This window comes from Pseudonaja textilis, chromosome 4, assembly GCF_049901715.1.
Source record: "Pseudonaja textilis isolate UNSWEBS1 chromosome 4, rPseTex1.2, whole genome shotgun sequence".
In the NCBI taxonomy this organism is placed as follows: Eukaryota; Metazoa; Chordata; class Lepidosauria; order Squamata; family Elapidae; genus Pseudonaja; species Pseudonaja textilis.
In genome coordinates, this window is record NC_141993.1 from 39,877,081 (window position 1) to 39,887,329 (window position 10,249).

The window sequence follows — 10,249 nt, forward strand, 5'->3', positions numbered from 1 at the left end:
CAAAGATAATGTTTCACATCTTTCTCCAGACTGGGAATGTTGATTTGGCCATTTAGTCAGCTTCTTGATTATCCTGCTCAGGCTTGACTACTATGTTGTATATGTTAACTTAAAGCGGCTTAGATTTCTTGCTGCTTGAATATTCTGTTTCCTATTCCACCATGCCATTTCCATCTTCTCTGAATGCAGAATATTCTTGAAATCAATGAAATACTTTAAAATGTAATAATTGACTAAAGAGGTGATGTATTAGATGTATTTTCAAATGTTTTCAGCTTCATCAAATGTACAGCTTAAATTGCCAAGGTGGGACTCACATACTCCAATATTCTAACAATTCCTTTGTTACACAGAAAAATCCATATCCAACTTGACGTTAATCTGGAATTGATTGATTATTTATTTATTTATGGGAAACTGGCATGTTGCAAAGCAAAGTGTCACTTTTAGTCATACAATTTATTTCAAATAATGTTTTTGGGATCTACATATATCTCAGATGTTTATTAGATAATCAAAATGACAGATGGGTGAGTTAACTGCTCTGTCTAAAATAATGCCCACCCTATCCAAAACAATAATGAGAATCCCGCAAAACTGGAATGGAGGGGAAGGCTTCTAGTAAATTACAATTTTGTCAGAGTCATTGCCTACCACAGTAACTATTTTGTGAGATTACCCTAATATACATTAGTCAATATTTCAAATGTGCTCACCTGGGTAAAACATTTAGGGACTTCTGAGATAAAGTTATGTAACTAGGTATAATGTGTACTTAATGGTTATTTCAGAGGTTTTGTCACCACAAATCTAGGACATGAACTTTGTGGGTTTACTTTTATGAGAAAGTTATGTATTTTTACTTTCTGGGCAAAACAAATCATGCTGCTGGTCCCTCTAAAATAGCACCATGCATAGAATTTCCCACAGTTCTTTGTCACTCAGGAATATACTGCTTCTAAACAGAAAAGCAAATTCTCGCCTTGGTAATTCTGCAATGGTTTTTCCATCTCTTCTACAGACTTTTGCCATCTAGCTTTCTTTTCTAAGTATAGTTTCCAGGAACTAAAGGTTTACTTATCCATGCTCTAATGCTGCATGAAAATAATATAACTGGAGGGCAGTTATTAACATACCTTCAGCAACTTTGGAAATGTATTAATAAAAAACAGTTATAAAATATTTTAAAAGGAACTCCTTATGTATGTTTCCTTTTCAGTATTCAGAGTACAATTTCCAGACTGTTTAAAAGTAATTAATTCTAATTCTTTTGCCAAAGTTTTCTTCCACATCAGACCTAGGAAGATGATTTAAATAATACATTGTTTGTAAATGCTTTTAAAAGGCATGTGTCCCGCTCTGCTTCATGTATAGCGTATACATTTTAATAAAATGGTTATGGTAAATTTCCAAACTTTTATTGGTGGTCCAAAAAGCAAATATTGCAAATTCTTCAACCTTGTATATAGACAATACATAAATTACATCATTCTAGCTATACAAAACTGATACCCACCATTTTGCCCATGTGAAAAATAGTCACTACTGTTTCTAGGCATTTATACAGTGTGGATTCCAGAATGCATAATAAAAAGCTTGGCCCCAAATTCTTTTGGTGGAAAGTGTACATAACCCAGGGAATGCCTGTAGTATAATGGCCGTAGAAATTAGCATTTACATACTCACAGTTTGTCTTCCTCTTTCACTCAAAATTGGCAAAGGGGAGAATGCATCTTCCTTAAACACATAATAATTATCATTTATGGCCACTTTTTAAAACTAAAAATACAAAAGCCCAATGGATGTCTGGTTTATCCATGTCCACCAGGCAAAAGATCCCCCTAGTTCTACCTACAGTGAGTAATTCAAAAGGGTACAATAATTTCCTATAGTTACATCTAGATTAAGGGCTTCAGTTGTGGCTTTTCTTGTACTGGTCAGCAACTAGTGTTTTACTCTATCAAGCAATTCAATACAACATTATTTGTTTTCCAATATTGTTTTGTATCCTAGCACTCGAGTGTGCTATTGAGCATATTCATGTTATTGGTGGTGATGTTGATGATGGCACTTTTGGTTTCTTGATTAATTCATTTTATTCAAACCACTTTTGGTTTCCCCAAGAATGCTGATACTGTGTGATGGAGCAACTGACGTAGTCAATTTTTCTCACTATTCTATGTCAAATAATTGTTGGGAGGATAAAACAGGAAAACCCTCGTGTGCTTCCTGAAAATGTCTTATAATTCAAAATAGATATGTAATGAAATAAATAATGTAAATGGATAAATAAGAGTTTATATGTGATCTTTAAGATTTATGGTCAGTACCCTGGACAGCACTTTGCTGAATACAATAAAGGATTTTCCTTATCTGTTAATGATATTTGAAGAAATATTCTCTAACAAGCCTTTGTCAGAGAATAGACCTTCACACTTCTTGATAATTTTAGCAAGATGGTTAGGGCTTGTGCTTATATTTCAAAGTATATTAACATTAACTACAAATTAAATATTGTTGATTATATTTCAAAGTATATTAACATTAGTTATCAATTCAATATTTAATTGGAAAAGTCCACATTAGTCATATATTACACCTACCTAGTTTAAAAAGTGGAGAAGATAGGACAGGCTGAAGATAATATTTACTCAATGACATTTCATTTTATTGAAACATTGGCAAAAGATGTGCTGCCATGACACATAGTCCCTCAATAAATAACACACACACACACACACACACACACACACACACACACACATTCATCATTCAACGATAATATTTTATATTAGACCTTCTGTGCTCAAAGCCAAAACACACATGAATGTAAGATTCTTGAAGCTGAAATCAAATGACAGCTATGTCCATTTGGTTTTTCACTTTTTTTCTGGTATATTTAAAGAATCAGTAATAATTAACGGAATACACAGATGGGATTGATTATTCTAGATCTACCATGAAATTCCATCAATCTTTAAATATTACTTAATGGTGTTATATAGTCATTTTTGTCCAAAGAATTCTTACTGAATGAAGAATAGAACCCTTAGCTAGCAGCAGTTGTGATTTTGCTTATGAGCTGTAGCAAGGCAAGAGATTTATAATTGTAGTGGCTTAACATTTTAAATCACTCAAACCTATTGAAAATACACTCCCAGAGTGTGTTTTATGATACAAGAAAGTAAGTCATTGGGGTTCTGAGCTGGTGATTTTTCCACCGCTCCATTTCCAGTTTATTTTATTTCCCAATTAAAATTCTAGTACATTACTACAATGCATTATTAAAAGCTTAAAAATACAGATCCAATTTCCCATTCCAATCAGTGGAAAGGTACAGACCCAATTTCTAAATTAAAATATGTCTCTATTAAACTTTAAATATACCCAGTTAAACTAATTGGAGTCAATAGAAAGAAGGGAGGAAAACTGTAGACAATACTATATTAAGGCAACAGGCAAAATATTTTTAGATTATGCATCAAGTAAAATATAACATCTAAAATGTAATTTTGGATGTAACACATTTTCATGCTTGGGATTGTAATCTGAAAATGTTTCTAAATAAAATTGAATTCTACATCAGACTTACTTTTTAATATGAAGTTAACTCTAGACATCCAAGCAATATTCCCAAAATTTGATTAATTATTCTTCCCTAGGGGAAATCAATTTTTCCTAATAAAGAGCATATAAATTTTCCACAGCTTTTACCATACGTATTGCCAATTTAGCAAATTTTAAAGACATATGTGGTTCAGCTGTTTAATAAAATCATAATAAAAATGGGATTATGACTTCTGAAATTTTTTGATTCTATGATGAAATTCTGTCCAGTATTGTTAAGCTTTGCAACATTGCCACTGCATATGGAAGAAGAATCCAATCTGTTTATTTTCTAGATTTTTACAGCTAAACAATTATTCGTTTAACAATCAAGATTGGAGTAATTAATCAGCAATAAAACTTCTTGTACTAATTATATCTAAGTATAATGTTTGATATGCATTATCAATTAATTTACTGGCAACAAGACAAGACATTCCTGCTGGCATAGCCAAATTTTTGATACATTTTTACTGAACTGAAAATGCTGCTTGGAAATAGGTGCATAAATGCTGTAGAAAGGAATAGTCTTGACATCAGAGTAATGCATGCATTTATAAATGTTGCATGTTTATTTTCTTTTAATCTGAATGGCTTGCCAAGATCCATGAGAAACTATATGAATACAATAGTATGTATTGATACAGTCAATTCAGATTGTCATTCCTTCAATGAAGAGCATCAACAATATTACATGGATTGAGTTAATGATGGCACTGGCGTTTGTAACTCTTATTTGCTGTGATTCTGACATTTATCACTGTAATAATTTGCAATTTTTTGCTATAAAAGGCTTCAATTAATTGAAGCTATTAAAAAAATAATGTATTCCCAATGCAATCTGTTCATATACTTCGACTGATTTTCCTCAACTGGGGCTCTCCATATGCTGGGCCACAATATCATCACCCTCACCCATCCACCACTAAATCTCCTGTGGAAATGATGGCACTTGTCACATCCACAGAGAGCAAGTCAGGAAATACAGCTTTCTGGACATTGCCTGATGGCAGAGATATTTTTTTTTCAGTCATAAAGCTGCAGCAATCTAATATATATCTATAAGATTAGTGTCACAGTTGCTGAATTTTAAACATTAATCTCAAGCATTTTTCACATATTCAGCTATCTTGAGTATTCAAACTTCTTTGATTTAATTGTGCATTTATTTTATTTTTATAAACATTCATTTTTAAAAATAAATAAATAAACATTTTAAGGAAATGAAAATGACGGAGGGAATCAAAGCAAAGACACCAAACCAAATGATTCGTAACCTGTGATTCAAAATAATCTGTATGATAAACTATCCATTAGTCCAGAACAGCTTAACAAACGAGCCTTTATACTGTATCATGCTTTCTCTGCTCTAGTCATATTTGTTCTTGGAAAGCTACTTAAGGGTAAATACGGTGTGGCTTCCATCATCTGTTTTATTATGCATGATAGGAAAGAAAAACAGCACCTTAAAAGGAAAATACACCATCTGTTGACTTGCTAATACACTGGAAAAAAAATAACAGGCAGATGTGCCTTGGACTGAAGTTTTTTTCTGGCAGTTATGTTGGACACTGGAGAGATTTACAGATGGTTCATTGTTGTGATTTCAGTAGGGAATCCCAAAGGGGGAAAATTTTAGTGACACATTGATAGGAATCAGGTAAGTTTGTGCTATGTTAGCCTTCGAGGTATACATGTCAATATGTTAGTAACTGGCAGTGCTGTGGCAAATCTGGAACAATAATATTTACCACAGAATGTGATATCAGGGCCAAATCATGGAAAATATGTAGACTGATTTAACAATCAGATCAAATGAGAAATTAGCAATGAGATTGCAAAACTGAAATGTCCTGGGGGGGGGGGGGAGGTCAAACAAAGCAGGTCTAATTTAAATATTCGATTATATATTGGGATCATATTATACTGTTCATTTTAGAATAACCCTGAAACCCAAGAATGGATTAGTATAGAAAGTTATATCAGCACAATGCAGAGCAAGAAGTCCGTGAGTTGGGAGGTTTTATATGGATCTAGGCTACTGAAGTTGTTTGAGTAGCCTGTAGTGAGAGGACAAAAGGGTGTTAAAGTATTTCAATATTGTCTATAACTGATTGGAAAGAGGAAAGAAGGAAAGAATACAGAATATGTGCACACATATACACAGAGACAGAGACAGAGAGACGCATACGTAAGAAGAAGAATTGGAGGAATATATAGAAAGTAAAAGGATGGAAAGGAAAAAATGCAGATGGATATTAAAACAAAAACTTTTAAAAAATTGTGAGGACTTTGATTTGGAGGAAATTATATATTTTTCTGGAATGTTTCATCTAGTTTAATGAAAAGAAGGACTAGGAGCAATATGATAACAATATTTGTGGGCTCCCATAAAGGAAAGTAGGGCCAACCTATTCTCTAAAGCATCAAAAGCAATGGCAACAAGAAGCAATAGATGGAAACTAATCAAGGATTAGTTTCTATCTAAATAACAGGAGAAATTCCTTGACAGTTCGAACAATCAGAGGAATGGCTTGTCTTCAGAAGTTGTGGGTGCACAATCACTAGAAGCTTTCAAGAAGAGACTGGACAACCATTTGTCTGATATAGGGTCTGCTTGAGCAGGGGGTTGAACTAGAGCAGGGGTCACCAACCTTTTGGACCTCAGGGACCACCAAACTCATAATTTTAAATCCCATGGACCGGGGATGGGATTCAAATGGTGTTAGTATCAGTTCAGTGGGAGTGCATTTTGCTGGCCATTTGTTCATTCCAGAGAAGCTGCTCCTCCACCAGATGCAGCGGCCTGCCATGGACTGGAGAAGCTGCTCTGGGATGACCAAAGGGCCAGTCTTGTGACTACTGCAGCTCTGGAATATGGGACTGACTTTCCCACCAACATCAGCAAGCCGCCCCCGGAGCGGATTTCCTCCTCCACTGCTGGTCTTACCTTCCAGTTTTAGCTCATGTGATTCTACTCAAGGTAAGGCTTGTGCTCGGCTGAAGGATGGGCGCCAGTGGGTGGGCGGGCCATGTGGGCGGTGCAGACTTGTGTTCCTGCGTATCCTGGATTAATTGCTTTGGGGGGGAACATTTCTCTGTAGATCACCAAAATGTTCTTGCGGACCACCAGTGGTCCCTGGCCCACTGGTTGGCAACCACTGAACTAGAAGACCTCTGAGGTCCCTTCCAGCCCTATGATTCTATGAAAAAGACTATCCTGTGACATACACAATACAAAAAGAAGCAGAAATGCTTAAACCCTTTTCCCATAAGAGATTTCTGAAAAATTGAATAAGGTATCTGGTTTTACATCTTCTGTGAGAAATCCTAATTGGAGGTAATTAAAGCTAATAATGGCTAATTGATGAGAATGGTGTTTTCTAGCATGGTGCTAAATGGGATTGCTTAGAAAGCTATGTGCAGGAGCAGCTTCCTTTTGGGACAGAGTAGGCAATCCACAGGTCCTGGGTCATTTTGCGTGCCCATAAGTTTTCTGCCCCCTTTTCATATGGTTTATGTGTCTTGAATCTGGAAGACTGGCTATTTGCAAGGCCCAATAGCCATAACTTCCCTTTGAAACAGCAACCAGGGTCTGTTTCAAATCAATACTCAGGTCTCTATGTTGAGCAGGTTATATAGTTAGTAATGCTTGCAACCAAATGAATCTCCACCTAGAGGCTGAATGATGATAGAACTCTTTTCGGAATAGACCCCAAAGCATCAGAAGGTCTCTACTGGATCAAAAGAATTCTTGTCTTTCAGGGTCTTGAACAGTATTGCAGAAAATTGTCAGTGATGGTATAGTTGGTATTTTAGGAGCAGGACTGGAAAATAGGGAGAAGAGTCTTCCACATTCTCTTCCCGGAAATCTTCAGTTGTGTTGAGATTGCTGGGAAACAGAGAAGACACAACATTCCTATTAATGTATGCTGTGAAATACAGACAAAAATACTAGGCTGGAAGTCAAATCATTCTTGGCCTGAACCCCAAAATCTCTTCTTGATTCTACAAGAAAAAACACATTTCTCCATTCTCTTTTCTTTTGTGAATCAAGTTCTTCTACTAAGCTTTAAAATGGCAGTAAGGCTGAACTTCTAGTTACAATTTGTCCCACAGCTGTTTTTGTAAAAAAAAAAAATCCAATCAGAATAACACCTTACTCTTTTGAAGAATTGACACCTTCCCCCCTGAGCCCTACTGCCCAATCTCCTCTAGATCCATTTTATTTTTAACACTGAGGCAAAATTTCTTCTTCGAAAAAGAATGCTTAGTTTTACGCATGTAAACAATAAATTATTCTATTTATTGTACATGGAGCTGTTCAGAAAATAATAGTAATTACAGAGTATCAGCAACTGGAAGAGTTTTATTGTCTGTGCATGATTGCTGGAAATCTTCATGTGCTAATTTTGTTTCATGCACATTTTGTTCCAAAGTCTTCAGCATATTCAGCATAAAAAAAGATATCACAACTGAAAAGAAATAATACAAAAAAATATTTTAATTTTTTAAAAGAAGTTTTTATAAGAATTGTATGTATATCTTTTACTCTTTCTTCCTGGGTACAGAGACTCCACTGAATGTTGCATGTTTAAAGCCATCCTCTGGTAGCAAAATACTATGTAATTGTCCCTATAACAGAGCCTGTTTAACCATCACAGCAATAGTTTGCTTATTGAACAAGGATGAATCATGTCAGATTAAACTGAGTAGTCTGCCCACTAAATGTTTAATTTTACATTGTTTGGTTTCCTTATTAACTTTTGATATGGTGTTTAGATGAAGTTGTCCTATTTTTGTCTATATTTTTTTCTTTTACACTGATGACATAAAATGCTGCTTTTTGAGAAAAATAGGTATTATCTCTGCAGGTAATGGCTTTAGGACAAGCATCATTTGAAAATGTATGACTTTGGTATGTGTAATGATTTATCGGACAAGTTAACAAAGCCAACCCACTTCTTGTTAATATGAACCTCTTCTACTTGCAAATGAATATTCCAATATATGAAAGCATTTATGTTTTCTTCATTTTCACAAAGGTACAGTATTTTTGTGAGTTTTCACTTTATACGTCGAAAGTGTATCCACCATTGTTGGAAGGGGATATGTTCAGGTTAGTTTTATCTTCTGCAAGTATGCTCAACAATGTACTTTTGAAAGATATTGATATTGTCAGAAATTTCTATACAATGGTAGAAAGGTATACTTTGAATCTCTTTCATTTTAAAATTAATGGTCTTGGATTCCTATGTAAAAATCTCCTTAGTTGTGAAATGGTGAAGTTCTGAACTGCAGGTAAAGTAGCCAGCCAAACAGTAATAGATGACTATCTATCTACATGTATATAATTAAAATTGAACCCATCTGTCATTTGCTAGTAAATTTTTCCTTTGGTTGCTTTAAATATGTTCATAACATGATAAGAATTTAACACTAAGGACATTTATTAATTAATCTTATTATACAGATGGTCTTCAATTTACAAGCGTTCAGTTAGTGACCATTCAAAGTTACAACGGCACTGAAAAAAGTGAGGTATCCCCATTTTTCACACTTACGACTTTTGTAGCAGCCCCATGGTCATGTGATCAAAATTCAGACACTTGGCAACTGGTTCATACTTACAACCGTTACAGTCATGTGATCACCTTTTGCAACCTTCTGACAACCTCCAAAGTCACTTAACAACCATGTTCCTAACTTATCAACTGCAGTGATTCACTTAACAACTGTGGCAAGAAAGGTCGTAAAATGGGGCGAAACTTACTTAACCAATGTCTCACTTAACAACAGAAATTTTTGGCACGATTATGGCTGTAAGTCGAGGACTACATGGATTGCTATCTTTGCTAGAGGGGAAGCATAAACATTCTTTATTGCCACAGCAGTTTTGGAGGGCTGATGCAAGAAAGTCCCGTATGACCTGAGATTGTGCCCCTGTGAACAAGGGACTATTGAAAATACAGCTCATGTCCTGATATTCTCTACCCTCTATAAGGGCTTCATCTATCACCTTATAAAATGCCTGAAAAATTCTGGTCTTTTTATGTACAATTGTTATTATTAGATCAGTATGATTCAGTCTTTTTTTCTTTAAAAAGAATTGGTTTTTAAGACAAACGTAGACAAACAAAACATAAAAACATCAAGCCATCTTCCATATATATACATACAGTGTGTCGGTTGGTTTACAAATTGTTTTGTGCTTCCATTTCGTAGTCTTCAATTACAATTAAATTGTATATATTCTCATATTTTCAATCAAATATTAAATACATTAATATCATTCATTGTTAATCAATCATTTGACTATACTTTTATTCATTCATGTTTTACGAAATAATCCATATTTTACTTAATTTGTTTTATGACAGTTCATATTATCATCTCAAATCTATCCTACAATCATTTTGTAGGTATAAAAAGAAAAGAATACATCTTTATATATTTATTATTTTCTAAGAATCTACATATTTCATTACTATGTTTTATTGTCTAACCATCGATAGAATAGATCCCAAATTTTATAAAAAAAATTATCAGCTTGTTCTCTGATTTCAAATGTCAATTGACTCATTTCAGCACATTCCAATATTTTCTTAATGATTTCCTCCTGTAATGGTATTTTCTCATTTTT